This window comes from Camelus dromedarius, chromosome 30 (assembly GCF_036321535.1).
Source record: "Camelus dromedarius isolate mCamDro1 chromosome 30, mCamDro1.pat, whole genome shotgun sequence".
Classification (NCBI taxonomy): Eukaryota; Metazoa; Chordata; class Mammalia; order Artiodactyla; family Camelidae; genus Camelus; species Camelus dromedarius.
Window position 1 is genome coordinate 24,229,531 of NC_087465.1, and position 26,623 is coordinate 24,256,153.

Sequence of the window (26,623 nt, forward strand, 5' to 3'; positions counted from 1 at the left end):
AAAAAAAAAAAAAAGCTGTGAAAAAGAAGAACAAATTTGGAGCATTCAAACTACCTAAATTCAAGATTCATTATAAAGCTACAGTTGTCAGGACAATGAGTATTGGTGAAAGAATAAATGTATAGATATATGAAATATAATATAAAGTTGAGAAATAGACCTACACAATTGATTTGCAACAAAGGGGCCAGGACAAGGCAGTTCAATGTAGAAAAATAGTATTTCCAACAACTAATGCTAGAATAGTTGGATATTCATATGGAAAAAAGAGGAAGAAAAAATAACTGAGATTCCTACATCATCGATCATCAGAAAAATGCAAATTAAAACCACAATGAGATATCACTTCACACCTGCCTGAAAGGCTAGAAGACCACAAACTGATAGCCATTTGGACAAGTGATACATATAATATACATTCATATATATATATATATATATATATATATATATATATATGTATATGAATCACTATGTATTCATATATACATATATATATATATATGAATCACTATGCTGTGCACCAGAAGCTAACACAACATTTGTAAATCAACTATACTTCAATTAAAAAAAGACCACAAATAATAAATGTTGGCAAGGATGTGAAAAAAGGGAAACTTATGTATACTCATGATAGGAATTGGCACAGCCACTGTGGAAAGCAGTATGGGGTCCCTCAAAACGCTAAAAATAGAACTACCATATGACCCAGAAATTCTAATCCTGCAAAAAAATCTCCAAAATACTAATTCAAAAAGATACATGCACCCTAATGTTCATAGCAGCATTGTTTATAATTGCCAACAATATGGAAGCAACCTAAATGTTCATCAACCTATGAATGGATAAGATGTAAAATACAGACACACACACACACACACACACACAAAATGGAATACTACTAAGTCATAAAAATAATGAAATTTTGCCATTTGCAACAACATGGATGAATTTGGATGGTATTATGCTTAGTTAAATGAGTCAGAGAAAGACAAATACTGTATGTTATCACTTATATGTGGGATCTAAAGAAAACCAGACTAATGAATATAACAACAACAACAAAAAACAGACACATATAGAAAACAAACTAGTGATTAGCAGTGGGGAAATGGAAGCAGGTGCGGGCAAGGTAAGATTAAGGGATTAAGAGGTACAAACTACCATGCATAATAACTAAGCTACAAATATATATAGTATAGCACAGGGCATAGAGACAATATTTTATAAGAATTATAAATGGAACATAATATCTAAAAATTGTGAATCATATGCAACTTATATAATATCATACATCATCTATACCTCAATAAAAAAAATTCTCATAGTCCTAAATTCTTATAAAAAGTGTGAAGCAAATAGAACTGTCAAATATCAATGAGTATTCGGAATTTTACTGCCACTTTGGAAAAAAGTTTGGCAGTTTCCGTAAAGTTATATGTACATTTATCATATGACTCAACACTCTCACTTATAAGGAATTTACCTTAAAGAAATGAAAATCATGTCCACACACAAAAATGTATGCAAATGTTTATATTGTTATCACTCATAATTGCCAAAATCTGAAAACAACTGAAACATCCATCAACTGGTGAATGAATAAGTTAACTATAATAAATATATTCAATGGAATACTATTTAGCAATAAAAAGAATGAAATACTTATGCATATAATATTGATGAATCTCAAAAATATTAAGAGAAAAGAGTCAGTTTCAAATGGCTATCTAGTATATGATTCCACTTAGGCGTCCTCTGGAAAAGGTAAAACTACAAAGCCAGAGAACAGACTAGTGGTTGCAAGCTCTGGCAGTGGGAGAAGAAAACTGATTACAAAAGAGCACAAAGAAACATTTTGGAATGATGAAATGTTCTATCTCTTGTCTGTAGTGTTATTGACGCAATCATATGCATTTGTAAGAATTCATAGAGCCATACACCTAAAAATGTCAATTTTACAATGTGTATATTATATCTCAATAATCTTGACTAAAAATAAGCTAAAGGTACCTTATATATAATGGAAGATCATGCTTAAGACAAAGTTTTTAATTTCTAAAAGTGAAACATTAATCTGTTGGCAGGTATAACTTCCATGTATCTTTATTACAAGTTTCCTGGAGTTTTTATGGATTCTTCAGTGATGTACACTTAACTAGTGACTGAAAGTAAATACTTTCCTGGATTTATCTTCAGTTTTCCTATCATCCTTTCCCTGGCTTTTAAAGATCACTTTATCAGAAAGAAATGTGAAAAAATGTTAATAGTGGTTGTTATCTTTGGAGGTGGGGTTACATGATTTGAACATTTTATTCTTTATGTATTTTTGTATTTTCTGACTTAATTATAATGAACACATTATTTTTCTAATCAAATACTTATGAAAATATAGTAGTACTCAAAATTACCTTAAGATTTCTATTTGAAGATATCTGACTTTCTAGAGCTATTCTCCATCACCCACCTGCAACCACACACAGATAGTTGCTTTCTTGCAGCCACTTATTTAATTTAGGTTGCTTCCTAAGGGATTTACGGATGTTGGTCACTGAACAGCTTTGCAACAAAAAAGGTTACTTCAAGTAGGCTGTGTTGAAAGTGGTGCCTATTTCTGACTTGCATAGAATTATGTCTTTACCCACAATGTACACAATCTGTATGAAATATAGCCTTTTTTATGTTCAAATATATACACCTACGTAAGCACAAATTAAAAATTCACAAGATCTAGGTTGGATTTTGTGTAATATGTGTGGGCCATTCATGGCTGAAACTATTTTCTTTATCTCACATCATACTTAGAGTTCACAGAGATGGCAGGAATATTTTTTAAATGCCACCCCTATTTAAAAATGAGTGCATAGACTATTTTAAAGCCATCATTTATGTTATGAATGTATCATAATAAAAACCTGGAAAAATCAGGAAATGCAGATACATCTTTATCTATCTCTATGTCTCTGTCTTCTCTCTGTCTGTCTATCTATTTATCATCTATCCATCCATCTCCAAATTCTTACTACTTAGGAAAGACTGCTGTTAACATGTAGGGGCATTTTCTTTCAGGTATTTCTCTCTACACAATAATGACTAGTGTATGTATTTAAAACTATTCCATATTTGCATTGTTTCTCTAGTACTTACATCGGTAAAATAAAAATGCAGGGTTTTCCACAGTCTACTCTGCTACTCAGATTATTTGGAACATAAAAATCTCTTCTTATCACATGCTTTTCTTACAATGAATTAGAGAATACAACTTGGTAAGATCCTGTGACACTTCATTTTACTTATTTTGTTTTCCCATCAATATGCTAATTTTCCCACATTCACTGAGCTCCTTTTCAATTCCTCTCCCCTTTAGTCTGTTATCTCTAGGGTTGGAAATAAGAGGGCATTAATGTTAATAATCTTCCTGCCTTCAACATGACCCATAAAAGAACTATTTTCTATTTAAATCAGAATTCTTGGCATAGAGTATTTTCATTCCTTTCTAATTTTATTTTGCTTTTTAAACACAGTTCCTTTACCTTATTTTCTTTCTTTTTGTCTTTCTATTTCTTAGAAACTATTGATTCTATTTTCCTTACCTATCTTATAGCTACAGAAGTTGCTCTAAAGTTTTAGAACTACACTGTAAAATAATTAAAACTATACTATTTCCTCTACAAAGTATTAACTCCACAAAATAGTAGGATTTCCAAATGAAAGCAAGCTGGACATAGGTACAAAGGGATACAAATCTTTTCTTTTACTGCAAACTCCAAAGTTTTCTTTATGAATATGTGGTTTTTAATTTAGCTCTAATGAATAAAAATACATTAAAAATGGAAGTCACTGCATACCATTGAAAGAATTCCATTTACCTTTGCCTTTGAGGACAGACAGAGACCTCTCCTATACAATGATTTATTTCACAATCTTCAAAAAGAAAAACTCAGTTGTGACACCTTGTAATAAAATGAGACACCAAAGAGATGGGTCTTATGTACTTCCTTAAAGGTCAGCAACCACATAAAATAAATAGTTTTATTAATAAATGTTGGAAAATGTTTCAGGGGCAAAATAGACACTGAAATGGCAGTATTAAGAAGATTCTAGGACAAAAATTGTATATTAAATTTGAAAACAAATACATCTCTCACTTTAAATCTATACTTTTGCTGTAGTTGGAAGCATCTAAGTGAAGCCCATGTGGGATCCATAGCATGAGAACCTCCCTACTTTAGCGATTGTTTCTCAATCAGGGTTAAACAACAGAGAAGACAAAGTCATTTCTTGCTTCTAACATTTGTTAGTCAATGTTTCCATAACCAATGTAGATGAAGAACTGGTATATTTAAACAGATTTTTAAAATATCACATTTTACTTTAAAATTCAGACCTTCCAGTGATATGAAGGCCTTTCCCAGAAGTAACACTGGGAATCTGTTTTTGAGAAATAGTGTGAGGTTTGGTTGTGAGTTCAGCTCCCAATTACTGTAAGATTTTAAAAAATTGTCTGATGCAATAACTATACTATTATTGATAGGATCAGCTTGAGGTGTGTTGCCACTTCTCACCTGAGTTCCAGGGGTACAGTGTCTAGGCTTCCTACAGTAAACAGGGATAACTTGGGGGCTGATAGTTTCTCAGATGCTGGGATCAATGCTCTTTTTGAATATGGAGGGATCTGAAGTCTCTTCCACCTGGGGTAGAAGGGTAAGTACTTTGCTGGAGGTAGAACAGAGTCAAAGGATCTGTGTTATCCAGAGCACTCAGGATTAGTATCAATAAGGGTAATGGATGTCTGTGAGTCAATGTCCAGTCAGGAGCAGGTGACTCGAAAAGCAATTTAATATGAGAGCTTAATTTCAAAGGCATTAGAAGAGTTAAAAGGCAGAGGAAGGTGAAGCAAAGCAGATATTACAAACTACAGGAAGTTACTGCTTTCTCTGGGCTGCAGGGCCAAGGGAGAAAATGAAGTTTCCCAGGACCTGGAGCTTGAGCCACATGGGGCAGCCAGAAGGAACTAGGTCCTGGAGGGAAGGCCTGCCTGATATCCTGGGAACAACCAAGGAGACCAGCTTCTGCAAAAATGCTCCCTGAAGCAAAAGGAGGGCAAAAATCATGCTGGTCTCTCATCTCCTCCCATTCTTGTCTTTTGCAGGTAACACCTGCTGCCCAAACCTAACAGAAAATCAGCTAGTAAGAGATCCAGGAAAATGTAACTCTGTAGAAATCAGAGCAGGCAAGGGGCAGGGGGGGAAATGAGGGCAAATGGAAATCACTAACTCCCTATGGCTATGAGTGTTGTTGTACAAACAGTTCCCAGGCTGGACTTTGGAGATCATGTGAAGTTTATCCATCCACAAGGGAGGTTTATGCCTGAAATACCAAGGTTAACTTCTTGGTTACCAAAAGGCATGAGACACAAGATTTAGGTTGTTTCAAACAGTGGAAAACAAAGGGAAATTCTTCTTTTCACTTGGGCAAAAAGGAATGAAGTTCTTTAAGGAGCAGTTCAAGGTCAGTGCCTAGAAGGTGCAGCAGGAGAGATGAGCAAGTATGACGGTCACTACAGTGGGGGCCACAGCCATGGAACGGAGCAGGGCTGCTGTCTTGGTGGCAAGTGTGCAAAGGAGTGAAAGATGAATGTGGCAGAGTCATCAGTACCTCATGCTTAGAAATGCTTGTGATATAGCAGAGGGGACAGTCTCCAGGGAGGTGCAGGAAAAGCAGCAGCATGCATTCTCTGAAATCTGCAGGAAAGGAATTTGGATGGGATTTCTCATGCTTACTTACATAAATCGATCGAGTTAGAACCAGCCTTTGGGAAGTAGAGGATAGTGACTAAAACCTGGGGGAATAAGGGCTCTATAACTAGAAGACACATTTATGGTGTTAATAACAAAAGTAATAGAAATAATTACTAGTGTCTACTGGGTACTTATGCACTGGGCATGGTGCTAAGTTGGTCTCTCATTTAACTTCACAACCACCTATGTAGCACATGCCCTTATCCTTACTTTACAGATGAGGAGAGTAAGGCTTAAAGTCAGGTCTCACAGCTGATCACATAGTTTGGGCATTTTGTCTTCAGAGACTTCTTATTCAACCACCATGCTATGCTCTCCCACTAAGTAATCTCTGGGTGTTATTATATAATTTAATTAATCTTAATACAGGCTACTCTTTCTCTCTTTTAAGTAGTAAATTTGGAAGATTTTCTAGGTCATCTATGTTAGAGAAAGAAGGTTAATTTTCTCAAGAAGAATGCATTATCTCCAAAGGGTAAGACAGGTCTTTAACAACTCATTCCTCCAGAAAGGGTATTTTTGGCCCTAATCCAATCTGGCTAGGTGCCATCCATCTGGCTATGCATCCTGATTGACTTCTTCAGTAATTTGACTCATTGAAGAAGCCTACACCCACAGCTTACTACTTAGGAGACCTCTTACAAACAGAAATAAAAACGGTGCAGATGTGACTGAGCTAATGAAAAACAATGAAGTTTCTAGTTAAAAAATACTGCTAATCCTTTCTCACACCATCTGAATTTATAATGCCAGGAAGGAAAACTTTCACATTGGTTAACAGGATAAGCATTTCTTCCTGAGGATTCCAGTCTTCTATAAAATGACCAAGAAATCCCACATGGCCCATATCTCATTCCCTGCCTATCTTAATGAAGCAATGATTTAGAATTTCAGTTTCTGAAGCAAGTCATAATATAACAGCAGCCAAAATTCAGCTGGAAGTAAAATACTCTGGAACAACTCTCCTTTTGAGGAGAGAAAAAGTTGTACTGTTCTTCATGCCAAAGACCAGTATGGAAAACTGCATGATACTTTAGTTCCTTGCGTGTGCAGGGAGAGCTGCCCATTTGTCTTAACCTTGATCTTTAAAGCTAACAACAAAGATTTATTAGATAGAATACAAAAATATGAATCACAAAAGAAAAAACTGATAAATTGGAGTCCATCACAACTACTTTGTAAAAAAAATTTAAGAAAATAAAAAGCAAGCCACGCATTGAAAGAAAATATTTGTTAAACAACCAACTAATAAAGAACTGGTATCTAGAATATTCAAAAATATCTCAGCTCAATGGCAAGAAAACAAACCACCTGATTTTTTAAAATAGGCAAAAGATTTGAACAGACTCTTCACCAAAGGAGATGTGTAGAAGGAAAACAAAACAAACAAACAAACAAACTCCAAAAATCAAAACAAACAAACAAAAAGCACAGAAGGATGCTCAACATCATTAGTCCTTAGGGAAATGTAAATGATAACCACACTGAGAGATCATAACACACCTCTTAGAATGACTGAAACTAAAAATCTCATAATCTTAAGTGCTCACAATAATGTGGGAGAAGTGGAACTCACATTATGTTGCTCATAGGAATGCAAGATTTTGTTGCCACTTTGGAAAACTGGAAGTTTCTTTTAAAGTTATACATATACTTAACCAGATTAGGGGTAAATTCAGAGCACAACAGGCTTTTGATCCCAGTTTGATTCAGGGTAGGGGGTGATACGGCAGATGGGTGAAGAATGCCAATACATTACCACCACAGGAAAAACACAAAGCTTGTATTTTATCAGCAGACAATCAGTGCTATCCCTATTAATGAGTTCCATTCTTTTTGTATACTTTATATCACAGTATTGATTAAGTATAAGAGAGAAATATAGTTTTTGTTTTAAAGTATTAAACTGGACAGAGGAGTTATCAGATCACCTCCTTGTGATAACAGCCCAATATTATAATTTGTATTGGAGTTTGACCTATTACTGAGTCCTTATTGAGCACACTTAGGGTGGGATTATTCTATTGGGTACTTTGGGAAAAAAATAAAAAGTAAATGACAACTTTAGACTTATTTTGGAAATTGTAACTCTTACTATTGCTTGCTGACCTGTGCTAAGAAAAATTGCTGAGTGCTGTACACAGAGCATCTTATTTATTTTTTACAACATCTCTATTGTCTCCATTTAATAAGCAAGGAAATTGAGTCCCAGAAAAGATGAGCAACTTTTCCAAAGTCACAGTCAATAAGGAACAGGGAGGAGTTTAAAAAAAAAGATCTGTCCAACTCTAATTCTAAAACCCAAGCTATTGGTCACCATATTGTTGACCCAGCTAGCTGCACTCTCAACCTTACTGCTTATTGCCCATGTAACAAGGCTTTTAGTTTTCTATTTTCTTAATAGGTTGTCTTAGTACCAAAATTAAAAAAGAAGGGGAAAGGGAACCCTAAAACACATGAAGATATAGGAACCTAAAGGGAAAATCATTTTTAAAAAATGGAAAATAAGAAAAAATAACCATATCTAAAAGATATAATAATGAGAAAATAAAACTATTAGCTTAGGTTATTCTCAGACAGCCCTGTCTCACTCCTAAAATGTCAGTGTTAGAAAAAAGGCTTACATTTGTTTAGACAATGAGGTGACGATGCGAAATGGTACAGCCTGAGCTATGAACTACAGATAGAAATCTCTTGACTAGGTAAACATAACAACCCCTCCCATCCTTCTGATTGAAATATGAATAGATCTAAGAAAAATAAAAGCTAACTGGGCAAACTTCTTATTTTGACTCATCACTAATATGCTAGTAGAGACATTTGGCAAAATAAAGTTAAAATAATTATAATTTTTAAATCAAAATAATTTAGATTAGTTTATTAAAAACCTTTCTCAGCTTCCACCCACCCATTTATTGATGAAAAGGTCAGTCTGGTGAAGCTGGGGTAGCATGAGTCTGGAACATAGGGCTCAATCAGTCCGAGTTTTCTTATACTTCATTGTAACTATTAAATAACATATTGTAACAGAAAAGAACAAATCTCACTCCATATTAGATCTGTTTTTTTTGCTCTAACCCTGTGCCCTGTTTTCTAGGCTTAGTCTTGCCAGATCTGCACCTTTTGTAAAAGATTGTTGCCTTTAGCCTGAAATATACAGGAGAGCCTATTCTCAAGTCTCTGACCTTTAAGGATATTAACACTTATGCACTATATAAAGATAACAAGTTGCAGAATGGAAAATAACATTTGTTTTGTTGGGGCTTTTACAGGGGCACCATGACCTGACCCACATGGACAGCTGCAAGAACAAAGGATTCCAATACCAAGAAGTTTGCAACAACCAGCCATACTCCCCCACCTCCACCACTTTAGTGTAAAAGGAGACTCAATTCTGACTTGAGTAAGATAGTTCTCCAAGACATTAGTGTGCCATCTTCTTGGTCTGCTGGCTTTCCAAATAAAGTCTCTATTCCTTACCCCAACACCTCATTCCCCAATTTATTGGCCTGTTGTGTGGCAAGCAGAACACGTTTGAACTCGGTAACAATATTAATTCTTCAGAGTTAGTTAACAGCAGTCAGGCTAAGACTTGAAAACTCTAGTCTTTTTCCTCATGAAACATTATTTCCAGTTAAACTGTTTGATTTTATTTACATGAGTTTACACTTAAGCACAGATATTCAGAAAGCATTTGTATTGCTTAAGTAATATATTCACAAACTTTCAGAGATAGTTATAGATAAAATAAGAATGTCTTCCTCTCTTTTCTGTTTTCACTTATTAAGCACTTACTGTATACTCATGTGTTATAATCTGTGCTATGCTTTTTAAATAAAATATCTCATCACACAACATTTTTTGAAGATGAAGAAACCAAGGTTCTGGGAGGTCTTCAGGACCTTGTACATAATTACAGAGTTAATAAAGATCAGTTGGAAATTAAATCCAAGTATGCCTCCTGTTCCCAAAATTAATACTATTAACACTTTTACCATGAGTTTCTGAGTTTTTTTCTAGAATCCAAGCATCTTATACTCCTGTTAATACTTACTTCCTTCAGGAAAGTCCATTTACATGTTAAAGAGATTAATTTGTATTTCCTATTAGGTGTGGCTACATTTAATAATATGTCATATTAATTATGAGTATGGCTTCTAGAGTCAGGCCACCTGGATTCAAGTTCAGACCCACCATATGCTGGCTGTGAGACTTTTCCCAACTTGCATAACCTTGCCAAGCCTTCAACTTCTTCATTTATATCATAAAGATGACTGTATGACCTACCTGGTGACACTGGGTGGTTGTGAGGTGAAAAAGATGAAGCATGGAGAGCATTTAGCATTTACCTGACTCATAATATGTGTTCAATGATATTATCAAGTGGGGACTCTTGAAATAATTTGAGAATGAGACTTTATGTATCCCAAGAGTCTGAACAGAGATGTGCTTGAATTCATGTATTTGTAAAGCTCGTAAAATTATCACAACAATCTCCAGTCTTCAAATCTTTTCTCATCTACACATTGTTGCTTAATTAATCTGATTGTGAGTCTCCCTTGCCTAAAAACCTTCCCCTTCCTTGCTGATGACCAAGATAAAAAAGGCCCAAGACAAACCTCCTTAGTGTGGCAACCAGATTTCTATAATTTAACCTCAACATACTTTTCCCAATCTTTCTACCACTTCACTTCATATAAACAATGTTTATGCCAAAGTGAACCACTTGAAATTCATAATATAAATTGTTTTCTTTACCCTTTGTTTCCTCCCACATATCCGCAAATCCAAATCACACCTATTTTAAGCTCAGGTCAAATTTCACGCCCTCCACATCATTCCTGATCCCCTCAGCTGGAAGTGTTTCCTATTTAAGCACTAATTTTCAGTCTTTACTGTGCATCAGTATCACCTGGAGGATTTGGAACAATACACATTGTTACAGCTAACTCCAGAGTTTCTGATTCAGTAGGGATAGGGTGGGGCAAGAGGATTTGCCTTTCTAAGAACGTCCCAGCTGTTGCTGTGAGTTCAGGATTCCCACTTTGATACCACTTTCCTAGAGCATGATAGCTGACATCATTTAATACCATTTACTTTGCATTTCAGTGGTTTGTGCCTGTGTCGTACCTCATATTGGACTAGAGTAAATGGCTTGAAAGCAAAATCTGAGGCTAGTCAATTTTTATATCCTCTCCTATAACACTGTCAAATAGAAGGGCTTTTAATAACGTTGTTTGGTTAAGTGAATTTTAGTGGTAGGACTAGTGAGAGGACTTCTTTAGTGTTGGAGTCAAAAGAAGTTGAAACACTCTAAATCTACAGATGTGACCTATTTTAGGGCTAAAAGAGAATGCCAATAATCATACTGTAAGAGAATGTATATTTATTGAGGACTTGCTATTTGCTAGATGCTGACTGAGTACTTTATACACATTATCTCATTTAATTCTTATCACAAGTCTTTGAAGGTAGGCACTAGTATTATTCCCATTTTATGGATGAGCAGTGATCCTTTGATGATAAGTAATTCCCACCAAGGTCAGCTAGCTAGTAAGCAGTAGAACTGGGATTTGAACCAGGCACTCACTGTCTGTTTTCAAATTCCAGCTCTTAAAGGGCATGCTCTATGACCTCCCACTAAATGATGGGGGCTTGACAAAGTTAAAGATTTCTATTCTTATAATCAGTGGGTAGCAGTGGTCTTATTTAAAGTAGATAGTAAGTGGTTTACTCAGGATCATTTACAGATTTGACTTCATGTAATTTCTGCCTGTTATGCTTTAAATTTATAAATACAAAGGACGCAATTTGAAATCTTAGGCAGAAAAGAAATTATCAGACTATATAGGAAATGGCTAACTCCAATGTTGCAGGCCCTTATTCAGCACTAGGATTGTCATGCACATATCCATCAGTTCAAAAGTGACGACAATATTAAGTAGCATGTAAGACAGTGAAAAACCAGATTTGCCCAGCACAAATACATTGAGTGAAAGACAGAAAGAAAAACAAAAACAAAGCAAAAAAAAAAAAAAGAAAAGAAAAAAAATTGACTAACTTGGGTTAGGAGAAGAATTCCATAAGTAAAACTATTTGCTTCAAAAGTATTTTAAGATTCTTGGTTGCTTTTCAAGTTTTAATGCTTAGATTTAAAAATTATGAATTATTGAAACTGATGCATAAGGAACATACATAATAAAATACAAAAATATCTAAGTAAAGCTGTTTTAAAGTAATAGTGTAGTTTTCTAGAAATTTAAAGTGATTTTGAAGCACAAAATTTTTTGGATGCTTGAGTTTTTGGACTTATTATCAAGAAAAATACATGTTTTTTAAAAAGATAGGGATGGACAGTCTCTGTTGTGGGATTGCTGGGTCAGGGTTGGTTATGGACATCATCTGATGTGAATATAAAGCCAAGAAGGCAGGAATAGCAGAAGAAAGGTTTAGAAGAGTCCTGCAATCTTCAGTGTTATCTGAATATTCCTTAGTTAACTCTTTGAGCTGATGATCATTACTTGATTGTAATTAGTGACATACCCTGCTGTTATGCTATTTCAAACAACTCTGAGTTTGCACTCTATTAAAAAGTAGGAGAAAATTAGTATAGTTCTTGGTGCTAAACTTGATTATTCCACAGAGTTCTTACACCCAAGATAACAGAAAATTGTATGAAATACTGGGGGCTGTACTATTAAACTCCAAATTAATAAACCACTAATGATCCTGGTAGCTTGGATTTTATCCAATAGTTTTATGAATACAATGGAAAAATTAATTGTGGTAAAAATGAAGCAATTTTTTTTCCTTTCTGGCTTATTATTCTTTTCAAAAAAGTGATAACTATCTACAGGGAGAAAATTCAAAAAAAAAGTACACCCACTTAAATAGCTATGTAAGAAAAATAATAATGTTGGTTTAGAATTATAAAAATAGAATAATAAGCAACATTAAAATAGCATCTGATTTATGATAGCAAAATAGGTTCTATCAAGATGCACTGAAGAATCTTACTACTTACTAAATAGAGGCCATATTGCCTTAAAGAGGCTTGGGCTTCAGAGATGCAGTCCCCATAAGGAAAACACTCTGTGTCTTGTTTCTTGTTTCCCTATGTGATAACTTGCAGCACAAAAATTTCCGCAAATTCTCAATTAGAAATCATGTATTTTGTGCTAGCTAATGACTGTGATGCCAAAAAAACCTTTTCACTTGATAGTTATAAGAATATAAACTTTTTCCCCAAAAATCATAGGTTAAATGATTAAAAATGTTTTCCATAAAACTATATGGATTCCTGTTATATGTCTTTATTTAGTAGCTTTGTGAATCTTTTCCCTGACAACCATGGATGAATGATAGTCAACTATATATTGCTGATTGATTTAAAGTAGTATAGGAAATAACACTTGGTAAGGAAACAAAAAGCAAGGTGAAAGAAGATGCCCTCAAGGAAGGTGGGGAGAGCAGGCTCAGGGGAAAAGAAGGATGCTGATCCTTTCAGATGGCCTAAGCTTTGAGAATACTTTTTTAGCCCAAAGATTGGACTTTCCACACTCTGTTTTTTTCTTGAAAGCTCTAAAAGTTAAGCTCTCTTTCCTTTATCTCCACAGTTTTACTCTGTGATCTCAATTTCCCATCAGCCTTGGAGCTTCTTGAGAACATCAATGTGTTGCTTCCCATGAAAGATAAATGTGAAGTAAATCCAAAATCCATTTGAGTATTTTTGAAGCTCCAAATCTCCTAAACTTTTATTTGCCAATTAAAAAAAACTATTTAAAGTTCAAACTGAGATAGATTTTATATACATATATATTTATCTTTATCTATCTATGTCTATCTTCATAGCCCACAAATACTGTGACATTTATGCCCCATTGGTCCTCCTGAGGTTAAAGTCTTATTCCTTTCACTTTGAGTTAAAAAAGCATCCAACTAAATCATTTAATGCTCTAATGCCTATATTGATCTGACAAATTAAAAATGATTTTAAAGGAACTTATATGTTTGGAAAAAGACAAACAAACAAAAAACCCAAACATTATTTTCTTTCTAAAACAGTAACTCTTGCCCACATAAAGGGAGAAATTAATATTCAATTTAACCCACATCAGGATGCTCAAGGAGGCATCCTAAAACCCCTGGCATTAGAAATTCATCTTGTGAGCTCCATGTTTTTAGTTTTTGGGTTTTTTTTTTTTTTTTTGAGATTTTTCAAGGGGGTCTGGTACTTCATGTAACAACAGTTAATTCTGAAAACAAATTATAATTCCCACATTATAGTAAGCTGAATCTTGGGATAGCAAACTGAGAAAACTAAGCTGAGTCTCAGAGAGGCTAGACAGGTGGCCTGAACTTCAACACAAATCTGTCTGGTTCTAAAGTACTGCTTTCTTCACCAGACCACAGCCCCGAGCATCACCTGCAAACTTTAATGGGAAAAAATTCACAGCTATGTGGGACTTTCAGCCTCATGGTATGAAGCAGACTTTGAAGCCAATAGTTTCACTTTCCATTTTAGCATATTTGGGCATCTCTGTGTGTAGTGGACTGAAAAATCTACACACTCTACAAACAAACTGGCAAGGAAATTTTAGCTTCTTTACTTCACTTAGTTCATTGAACTGCTTAATAAGTTGTGTAATAAAGAACAACAAATCTGCCTCTATATTGGATCTGTTCCTTTAAGTTTTAACCACTGTGCCCTGTTTTCAAGGCTCAGTCTTGCTAGTTCTGCACCTTTTGTGAAACAATGTTGCCTTTAGCCTGAAATATACAGGAGAGCCTATTCTTGGGGCTCTGAGCTTTAAGGATGTTAGTTAGCACTTCTGCACTTATGTGGATATGGCAAGTTGCAAAATAGAGAATAACCTTTGTTTAATTGGAGATTTACAGGGACACCATGGCCTGACCTACATGGACAGCTGCAAGAACAGAGAATTTCTACAGCAAGAAGTTTGCAACAACCAACCACACCCCCTCCCATTTTTTTGTATGAAAGGAGCCTGTATTCTGACCAGAGGAGGATGACTCTCCAAGACATTAGTCTGGCATCCTCTCAGTCTGCTGGCTTTCTGAATAAAGTCGCTTTTCCTTACCCCAACACCTCATCTCCTGATTTATTGGCCTGTTGTGCAGTGAGCAGAATGAGTTTGGACTTGGTAACAATTGTACTCCTCCAGATAGTGACGGTTGACAGACAGGGGCAGACACACTAAATTAATCCAAATGGCTAAACTCAGCTGCTCTAAAGAAAGTAAAAATTTCTTTTAGGTAACTCAAGCATTTTTCTCAAACTTCAGTTTCCAGATTTGTTCTTGTGTTCCCTAAGATGGCTTTTGGTGAGAACTCAATGTGTGACTTCATTTTTTGTTTGTTTTTCTTCCATGCTTTTATTGGTGATAGCAATGGACAAGAATAGTGCCAGACAGGCATAGCAGACACCCAGGTCCAGCTCCTTGGGTGGCAAGCAGGCCTTGCAGATCTATAGCACATCCAGCCCCAGCACAAGATCCAGTTTACCTGGGCCATGTCCCTGGATAGGCAGGAGGCCATCTGTCCAGTTGTATGTGTGGATCAGCATGTATGAGTGTCTGAGCCACTGCCTGCAGGGTACCCCCATCCTTAGCACATGGTAGGGGCTGTTGTGAACACAGTGGGGCATTCCCCAGTGGACCACTAGGCCCCAGTGGAGATCTCAGGAGGATAGGGCTGGGGATTGGAGGAGGCAGGGGGCCAGCCACAAAGTTTGCTCCAGGGCCACATCCTAAGTGGGGTGGCATCAAAAAGTCTTCCATTGGATTATAATTGAAGAATTCATGGAGTAGGAAAAGCTGGCCTTGGGAAAAAAGGGGGATCCTGGGGCAGGGATGGAAACAGAGGAAGTGGGAAGGGCTGAGGAAGAGGGTAGAGAAAAGGCATGGGAGGGGGCAAGGGAGATGGTTGGGGCAAAGCCAGTTGCTCCCTGAAGTCTGGGGGCTGGCCCTGGCTCCCCTGGAGGAGATGATCCAGCTCTGGCCAGTCCTCAATCCATGGGTCAGGGGGACAGTCATGCTTGGGCTGGATAGGGGATGTGCAGAGACATGTCAGCAGCCCTTGTATTTTTTCAGTCTCATGTGGTTTGCTCACTGGGTCCTTTGTCTGCCTGCTCTTGGGAACCCTCTGTTATTGATGCTGGTGATATGGCTGGTGAGCATCCAGTTAGTTCTCCTGGCTCCATCAGGATATCCCTACACACGCTGCTTACTTTATCCCTTGCCATCACTGCAGAATGGCTCAGATCTAGTATGACTCATCTCTGGTCCCTGGCTACAGGAGGAAACCTTGTCTATAAGGTCACTTCACACCCACCACAGCAAGCCTCACTTTCAAGCTCCCCACTCAGACTTCAGTGATTTCTGTGGGATACTGAGGCTACTAGAAAAATCCTGGAATTCTTCTAACCTACAAAGGAGGAAGAGGCAGGCTGAGAGAGCTGCTGGCACTGCTCCTTCTACCTAAACTCACTGTGTTGCCATTTGTCCACTGCTGAGCCCACTCTGGGTTACTGCAAATTTACCCTATGAGGAATCTCCCTCCAGAGGCTCCAGAAAGCCCCCCCCCCCCCAATTTGAGTCTTTCTCCTCCCCACCAACAATCTTCTCTCTCAAGACTGGAGCAGTGGAGCCATTGGTCTAAAACTTACTTCCCTCTCTTTTCCTTCTGTAGGATCACAATCAAGTGTGGGTAGTAGAAGTGAGATTTCTACCTCTTTTTCTTGCTTTTATGAACCTTCCCAGAAATCCTATCATCCTTTTTTTCATAAGATGGCATCCATCTCTCCTATTCCATTTGTTTATATGGTAGAACGGCTCAAGAGAACCTAATATATGGAGGAGAAAGACACACTGGTTTAATAGTTTCAAAACATTAGCCAAGTTCCATGTGTGAACAAAATTATGAATAACAAATGATGGTTATCATGCTGAAACAGAGCTATATCTTAATAAAAAATCAATTCTGTAAAGAAAACAAATGAAGCTGCCTCTTCCTAGAATAATTCTTGTGCAATATTATCAACTTTGCTTGCTGTAAGAAATTTGATTTTTTAAAAGAGTAAACAAAATTGACAAACCTCTGGCCAGGCTTACCAAAAAGATAAGAGAGAGGACTCAAATAAAATAAGAAATAATATAGAAGTAATTACAACTAATGCCAGATAAATTAAAAAAAAAACAATATAAGATAATACCATGAACATATATATAGCAATAAATTGGGCAACCTAGAAGATATGGACAAGTTTCTAGCCCACCAGAACTTGAATGGAAAAATTAATATTGTTAAAATGACCATATGACCCAAAGCAATTTATAGATTTAATATGATACCTTTCAAATTACCCAGGACTAGAACTGGAACTAGAATTTTTCACAGAACTAGAACAAATAATCCTAAAATTTATATGGAATCACAAAAGACCCAGAATTGCCAAAGTAATACTGAAATAAAAAGAAGTTGTAGAAATAACCCTCCCAGACTTCAGACAATATTACAAAGCTACAGTAATTAAAACAGTGTCATAGTGGCACAAAAACAGACATACGAATCAATGGAACAGAATAGAGAGCCCAGAAATAAAATCACATGCCTACAGTCAATTTATGTTCAACAAAAAAGGCAAGAATATACAATGGAGAAAAGACAGTCTCTTTCACATGTGGTGTTGGGAAAACAACCACATGTAAATCATAAGTTAGAACACTCCCTCACACTATATAAAAAAAATTCAAAATGGCTTACATAAGACAAGACACCATAAACCTCCTAGAAGAGAATAGAGGCAAAACATTCTCTGCTATAAATTTTATCAATCTTCTCCTAGGGCAGTCTACCCAGGCAATAGAAATAAAAGCAAAAATAAACAAACAAGACCTAATTAAACTTGTAGTTTTGCATAGCAAAGCAAACTATAAACAAAACAAAAAGACAACCTATGGAATAGGGGAAAATATTAGCAACCAGTGAAACTGACAAGAGCTTATTTACAAAATGTACAAACAGCTCATACAATTCAATAACAACAACAACAAACCCAATCAAACAATGGGCAGAAGATCTTAACAGACATTTCTCTAATGAAGACATACTGATGGCCAATAGGTATGTGAAAAGACGTTCAATGTTGCTAATTATCAGGGGTAGCAATTCAAAAGTACAATGAGGTATCACCTTATGTCAGTCAGAATGTCCATTATTAAAAGGTTCACAAACAATAAATTCTGGAAAGGGTATGGGGGGAAAAGAACTCTCTTATACTATTGGTGGGAATGTATTTTGGTGAAGCCATTATGAAAACAGTATAAGATTCCTTAAAAAAACTAAAAATAGACTTATCATACAATCGAGCAATCCCACTCCTGGGCATACATCCAGAGGGTACCTTAATTCAAAAAGATACATGCACCCCCATGTTCATAGAAGCACTATTTACAATAACCATGACATGGAAGCAAACTATGTGTCCATTGACAGAAGAATGGATAAAGAAGTTTAGGGATACACACACACACACACACACACACACACACACACACACACACACACACACACAATGGAATACTATTCAGCCATAAAAAAGAATAAAATAATGTCATTTGTAGCAACACAGATGGACCTGGTGATTGTCAAATTAAATGAAGTAATCCAAAAAGAGACAGAAAATACCACATGATATCACTTATATGTGGAATCTAAATAAAATGACAGAAATGAACTTATTTATATAATAAAGACAGATTCAGAGATGCAGAAAACACACTTATGTTTACCAGGGAGGAAAGGTGTGGAGGGATAAATTTGGAGTTCAGAATTTGCATATACTAACTACTATATATAAAATGGATAAACAGTAAGACCCCACTGTACAGCACAGTGAACCATGTTCAATAGCTTGTAATAACCTATAATGGAAAAGAATATTTAAAGGAAACTATATATATATTCAAGAAATATCTGCTATATATATATATATATATATATATATACACACACACACACACACACACACACAGCTGAATCATATACAGTATACCATAAATTAAGAAAACATTGTAAAATGACTATCTTTCAATAAAATAAGAATAAAAATAAAAGTACTATCAATATTCTGGGTAAATTGATTCTGAAATCTCCCATAAATTTTGCCCTGCAAACAGCAGGTTTCAAGCAGATACTGTATCCTGACCTTTTGCTTTACTAATCTAGTGACTTTTATGCACATTTCACTATTCTTTACATATTAAATGATATTGTTAATCATTATTAAAATGTATATTTTAAGAAAAAATAAAAACATAAAATGTATGTTTTGAGGGCTTGTTGTTTTTCTGTTAGTAGATATATGTTTGCACAGAAAGTAATGTATATATCTTCCCTGGTTTCCTTAGAGCCTTTAATTTGCTAATACATACCAAGGGTTTCCAAGAAAGGGTGATAATGTCAAACAGTATTTCAAAAACATTGTTGACTGTATAATTCTTTTCTTTTTGACAAAGAATAGAGTGATGGAAAATAGGTATCATAAGAAAGGTCAAAGTAAATACTTTTTCATTTATTAATTTTTTGTTCTGTTTTGTTTTTCAAAGGAAAGAAAAGGGAGAGAGGCTACTTTTTAATAAATGAAGACTTTAAATTTCTATAAAAAGCTCTAAACAGCTTTTCTTTTCAGTAGCAAATAAAATAAGGACACAGAGATTTTAATGAGCAGGTGATTTTCCCTGAAAAATAAACTAATGTTGCTGACCACCAAAAGAAAAAATACGATAATGGACCTATAAAGAAGATTATAGAATTTGAGTCTCTAGAGATCTTCCATGTTTAGGAGGTTGGACATTCATCTTGCTAAAGCAAGGCTCTGCCAGATTGGAATTGGAATTAGCTCATTCCTGCACAGATTTCTGCAGTTGACCTCTGGGAGTGTTGCAGGGGTTTCCCTTAGAAACCCAGCACCTATTTGAATCAGTCTGACTGCAGCAATGTTCCTAGGACCTGACTAGGCTTTGGGGTGGGAATTCTCCATGCTCGATCAAGGACTTGATTATTCCGAGAGCTTACCAAGTTTAGGCTAGACAAAAACTGAGCATTTGCTCGGTGACCTGCAAGCTAAGCTGTTTAAGTGCCCTGACTGGTTTTCATAGGCAGATGGCTGCAGCAGCAGCCTTCTGACATGGAGGCTTCCAGGCTCCCTGGGATTTTTTTTCTGTTTGCATTATGGAGATGACCCAATACACATCCACAGTGTGTCCAAGTCACATGTTTTCCCAACAACAGGCTCATCCTTCTGACAGTCTTCTGCTTCTCTGACTTTGGGAAGTTCACCTTGCTGCACTGCCAAGATCATTACACTTAGGGAGCACTTTTAGGCTGCAAGGTTAATCTTGGAGCCTTCAGAGAAATAGCTTTGGCCTACTTCAGGATAAAGCAACATGGCAATAAAGGCACACAATCTCAGTATTATTGACTGATGAACATGCTTCCAAAACCAATTCAGACTAACTTTTTCAAGGACTTGGAATGACTTTGACAGCCTGTGAAAGTCACTTCTGAGATGCTCTGAAAGTTAATGTTATTGCTATCTTCCAGGCTTGCTTTTGAGTTTCCAACTTTGCCTGGGTTCAAAGGGAAGAAGGAAACAAAACTTTCCTATCTGTGGTGACAGTGTTACCAAGTCCAAATTCATTCTCCTCACCACATGACAGGCCAATAAATCAGGAGACGAGGTATTGGGACAAGAAATATGACTTTGTTCGGAAAGCTGGCAGACCAAGAGGATGGCAGACTAATGTCTTGGAGAGCCATCCTGCTCCAGTCAGAATACAGGCTCTGTTCATGCAAAAGGAAAACAGAGGAGGGGGTGTGGTTGGTGGCTGCAAACTTCTTGGTGTAGGAATTCTTTGTTCTTGTAGCTGTCCAAGTGGGTCAGATCATGGTGTCCCTGTAAACCTCCAACAAAACAAATGTTATTTTCCATTCTGCAGCTTGTTATCTTTATATAGTGCAAAAGTGTTAATATCCTTAAAGGTCAGAGCCTTGAGAATAGGCTCTTCTATATATTTCAGGCTAAAGGCAACATTCTTTTGGAAAAGGTGCAGAGCTAGCAAGACTAAGCCTAGAAAACAGGGCAAAGGGTTAAAACCAAAGAAACAGATCTAATATGGAGTCAGATTTGTTCTTTTCTATTAAACAGGAGATGGCAGCTCTCACCTGGCTACTTTTTGCCTGTGACCTCAGGATATGAATGAAATCTTCTGGGAGATGAAATGTATTTAGAATCAATATGTGGAACATCCTTAAACATAAATAAAAATAAAACAAAAAGAATAGATTAAAACTATGTTATATTTGTTTAAATGAATGTTTTGAAATTATTCATACACAACAGAATTTTTTTCTTTTTTATTGAAATTGAGTTGATTTACAACATTGTGTTAACTTCAGATTACCACAAAGTAATTCAGAAATATGCATATATATATATTTTTTTTCTTTTCCAGATCCTTTTCCATTTCAGATTTCATAGATTATTACAAGATGTTGAATACAGTTCCCTGTGCTATACAGTAGACCCTTGTTGTTTATGTATTTTTATATATAGTAGTGTATATATGTTAATTTCAAACTCCCCATTTATCCCTCCCCACCCTTTCTCCTTTGATAACTGTAATTTCATTTTCTATGTCTGTGAGTCTATTTCTGGTTTGTTGATAAGTTCACTTCTGTCATTTTATTTAGACATCATGTAATATTTGTCTTTCTGTTTGACATACTTCATTTAATATGATAATCTCTAGGTCCATCCATGTTGCAGCAAGTGGGATTATTTCATTATTTTTTATGGTAAAGTAATATTCCACTGTGTGTGTGTGTGTGTGTGTGTGTGTGTGTGTACTACATCTTCTTTATCCACTTATCTGTTGATAGATAATTAGGTTGCTTCCATGTCTTAGCTGTTGTAAATAGTGCTGCTATAAACATTAGGGTGCATGTATCTTTTCAAATTAGAGTTTTCTGTGGATATATGCTCAGGAGTGGAATTCCTGGATCATATGGTAACTCTATTTTTAGATTTTTGAGGAACCTCTATAAGGTTCTCCACTAGGCTGCACCAATTTACAATTCCCACTAATAGTGTAAGAGGATTCCTTTTTCTCCACACCCTCTCCAGTATTCATTATTTGTAGACTTTTTAATGATGGCCATTCTGACTGGTGTAAGATGATACCTCATTGTAGTTTTGATTTGCATTTCTCTAGTTACCAGCAAAATTGAGCATCTTTTCTTGTATATCTCCTTTCAAGAAATATCTGCTCAAGTTTTCTGACCATTTTTTGATTGGTTTGGGTTGTTTTTTTCTTTTTTTAATTAAGCTGTATGAGCTGTTTGTATATTTTTGAAATTAATCCCTTGTAAGTGACATCATGTGCAAATATTTTCTCCCATTATGTAGAAGAATAGAATTTTTAAATCAGACACAGAGTTGTCTAATTTTATGTCAATCCTTAACAGATATGTGGTGTAGTTTTATTCTTGGATTTTGAAAGTTTGCTTTTGCATAGTTAAGAAAAAAATACTTGAGGTAGAGTAAATGATTTAAATAGTACTAAAAGTAATATGTTATTTGTGCATGGTGCTTTTAAGCTTTTAAAACATTTTTGTATAACTCATTTATTTGATTACTCACTCACAGTTAAATATTGCTCTTAAGCTTCTAAATTCCCAAAATTAAATTTAAAAATGTTATCTCACTTACCAAAGGCAATTTTTACCCCTAGAAATAAGAGAGCTTCTTGGTGCTTTACACAAGATAAATATTAACCGCTAAATGATTGCAATCTTTTTGGTAACTGAAACTCAATTTACAATAATAATTAACTCCACCCATTCTTTGAATTCATGTAGCATACTTCCTGAGAAAGGCTCCAAGTTTGCAAGTTTACATTAACACATTTATCCTCACAATATTTCTCAGGACATCAGTCAGGCAGACTTCACCACTTCCATTTTATGGATGGAAAAACAGTTCACAATAAGATCAGATAAGATGCCCATTGGTTATTCAGAGCTGCCATAGTTAATACAGCAGAATAAGGACATGATCTTCCTACAGATACCCTATGCTGGCACATTTCTCCAATGGCTCAGGACCACTGTCTGGGCTCTTCACCTAGGTGTGCTCCCCCAGATGTTGCCTTGTCATAGAATCATCCCTTCTCCCCAGTCCTTTCCCTCACCCTTATTGTTGGGCTTTCAGGGACCTTCTACTTTCAGGTTCAATGTACAGAGTCAAGGATTGTTAATGGCTTAATGTTTGACTCCACAGTATGACACACTTGCATTAGCCTGATTCCTTGGCTAGTCTTCCAATCCTTGGTTGAAATCACTTATGTGTTTATCATATATTCATTTTATTGACAAGAGTTGTATAAAACACATACATTCTCCAACTATCTATCTTACTATCAATTATCTCCACTCACTATCAACCAGGATGCTGAAAGCCCCCTTTAAGCATTTTATGACTGAGGTTTCCAAAGTGACTTGGAGAGAACTTTTGCAAAGGCAACATTTTTTTTTCCACATCCCAGAGGTTTTATCTCTAGCTCATGGAGAAATATAAGTAAATTAACACTTTAGATACACTTTTATGCCCAGCAGCCTCAGGAGAGTCTTACAATTAAAAAGTTCAATTTCCTTTATTCTTTAAATGTCAGTAAATACCAGAGAGGCAGGCATATTTAATAGTTATGCAAAACATTTCTGATTAATTTCCAATGTGAAAATAGGTCATTTTAATTCTTATTTTTGATGCACAGATGACCCAGAATTCCACTTTCTGCTATTAAAATCTGTTCCATACCTGATGGTTGTACTTTTAAACTTTTTGCATTTATATATATAAAACATGATAAAAGCAACATCATAATCTGAAGAAAATAACCTAATTTTAGTATCATTAAGAAATCTAAGTGTAAACTTCTTAGATTACTAAAACTTATGTTTCTAAAACATTCTATGTTTCAAAGAAGCTATCTTTTTGCCCAGAGGAAGAGTCTTTAGAAGATATTTCTCACTAGACGCGTTTTGGTTCCTTGGAAGGAGGTGTGTTCATGTGTAGATAGTGCTAATGGGTGAGAGATTTTGATATTTATTCTAGTTGGTCTCTGAATTCACTGTCTCTCTGGAGAGGGAGAATGATGGTTTAAATTTTCTCTTTAACTTCATAGTTATTGGACCCTTGGAGGGCATTCTGGAATACTGCATTTCTTTATGAACTTCTATCTTCTTCTCTAAATAGGGATTTCTGAGAGGAGATGGTTTATTTGCTTTCTTTATTCTTTAGGACCTGGAGGCTGAGCTTCTCCCTTTATTCCAAGGAAAGTATTGGTCAGACTAGACAAACTCCAAGTTTGAAAGTCACATGACAACAAGATTGAATCTAAGTTCTTCTGCTTAGCAGTTAAATTTGGGCAAATTCTTAACTTCTAGAATTAAGTCCATTTTCTAAAAGTTTCATTTATATTACCTCCCTCATAGGATGTTATAAGAAAGAAATAAAATGATTGGTGCATTGCCATTATTCAACTCATGTTGGTTCCTCCCAGAGAATATAAAACCTGTCACAGATCTATCAGAGATGTAGATTTATTGAGAGCAAAGATTGCTTCATGCACTCAACTGTATCCAAAGCACCTAGGAACATTGTAGGACCTTAGTGAATATTTGTTAAACAGATGAATTTTCATTCTCATTGGATCACAGACTTAATCATTGTTTCCCTTTGCAGCTCTTGGGAAAGGCAGAAGCAACAGATGACTCCATGAGGATGTTTCCAGCCCTGAGATTCCAGGAGTGTATGAGAGTACTGGATACCTTAAACAGAAGAGAGCTATCATTGAATTCAGGAAAAGGAAGAAAGGGAAACTGACAAGTTACAAAGAAAAAACATTTTCCACTGTAACAGTTTTGCCTCATGCCAAGGTTTCACATAGTTTAATTTCAATTTCTTTTATATTATTGATAACTTTATGCTGGTCTAATTTTGTATAAGATATCAGTGTAAGTGATCCCTGGTTTGGATCTTTAACAAGATCTTTTAAAAATGCATCTTAGTTATCCTCACCCACCCACAGTCTCAATTTGAAATCCTCTAACAGAAGGAAGAAGGGGAAACCTTTTTTAAATTTGCCAAGGAGTAAGACCTGATTGATATGTCTCAAGATCATTTTGATTCTTGAAGGTGATATAATACTTCTGTCCATCAAATTACCAAGATTTTTTTACTTTTCAATTTAGGAGAGTCAGCCCCATAACTACAGATGCATATTAAATTTCCCAGTGCTATCTTATGTGGTAATTTGAAAAAATTATTTATCTATATATCTGTAAGATGGTTAATCATCAATTTCTCACAACTATAATATCTTTTTAAAGGACTGTTAAGTAGGGGGAGCATTAATTCCCTCTATTTTGATTATGTGGTTCAGGCACATGATACGGAATTTGATGTTCATTGAAACACTTTGTGAATCCAAGCTAGTGTATTCCTGACTTCATTAGGTGAATTTCTGGGAAAATTTAGCCAATGGAAATTTTATTTTTTTATTTTTTCATTGAATACTCGGTTATAATGTGTCAATTTCTTGTGTATAGCATAATTTTAAGTCATACATATACATACATATATTCATTTTCATATTCTTTTTTAATATAAGTTACTATAAGCTATTGAGTATAGTTCCCTGTGCTATACAGAAGAAATTTGTTGTTTATCTATTTTATATATAGTAGTTAGTATCTACAAATCTAGAACTCCCAATTTATCCCTTCCCACCATGTTTGTTTTCTATGTCTGTGAGTCTGTTTCTGTTTTGTAAATAAGTTTATTTGTGTCTTTTAAAAAAAATTCCACATGAGTGATATCATATGGAATTTTTTTTCTCTTTCTGGGTTACTCTATTTAAAATGACAATCTCCAGGTCTATCCATGTTGCTATAAATAGCATTATGTTATCATTTTTTATGGCTGAGTAGTATTCCATTGTATAAATATACTACAGTTTCTCTAGCCTGTCATCTGTCAAAGGCCATTTAGGTTGTTTTCATGTCTTGGCTATTGCATATAGTTTTCCATAATCGCTGAACCAAACTTCATTCCCACCAACAATGTAGGAGGCTTCTCTTTTTTCCACACCCTCCAGCATTTATGATTTGTGGACTTTTGAATGATGGCCATTCTGACTGGTATGAGGTGATACATCATTGTAGTTTTGATTTGCATTTCTCTGATAATTAGAAATATTGAATATAGTTGCATGCACCAATTGGCCATTTGTATGTTTTCAACCAATGGAAAATTATAAATAATGATCATAAGTTTTAACACCATTTTTAGGGGGAAAAAGCCAAATGTGCTGTTTTTTTACAGAATGGCCCTTAATAGGAAAAAAAAAAAGTCTATAAGTATTGTTTGATTACTGACCAAAAGATAGCTTAAATTTAGCAAAATCTATTGAAATCTTTTATACAAGTCTTCATTTTTATGTGTAAGCACAAGGAGAAGATTTGAGTATGTGTCAATAATTAGAATGAAATAGAATATTTGGGACTTCTTTGTAATTATTTGAGCCCTCCCCATAGAACACCTCTGCACCAGGTGACTTGAAACACAGAGATGGTACTTCCAAATTATACATCAAAAAATTCAAGAGAACTTCTCAATGGCTAAGGTTAGATGCTAACAAGCAGCCTCCAATAAGAAAGGCAAAAAGTCTGAGAGCCTA

At 35.5% G+C, this 26,623-nt stretch overlaps 1 pseudogene; it reads right to left on the reverse strand.

Moving 5' to 3' along the window:
• Positions 1-15,322: 15,322 nt before the first annotated feature.
• Positions 15,323-16,065, reverse strand: LOC105087545 (PC-esterase domain-containing protein 1A-like; annotated as a pseudogene).
• Positions 16,066-26,623: the final 10,558 nt, after the last annotated feature.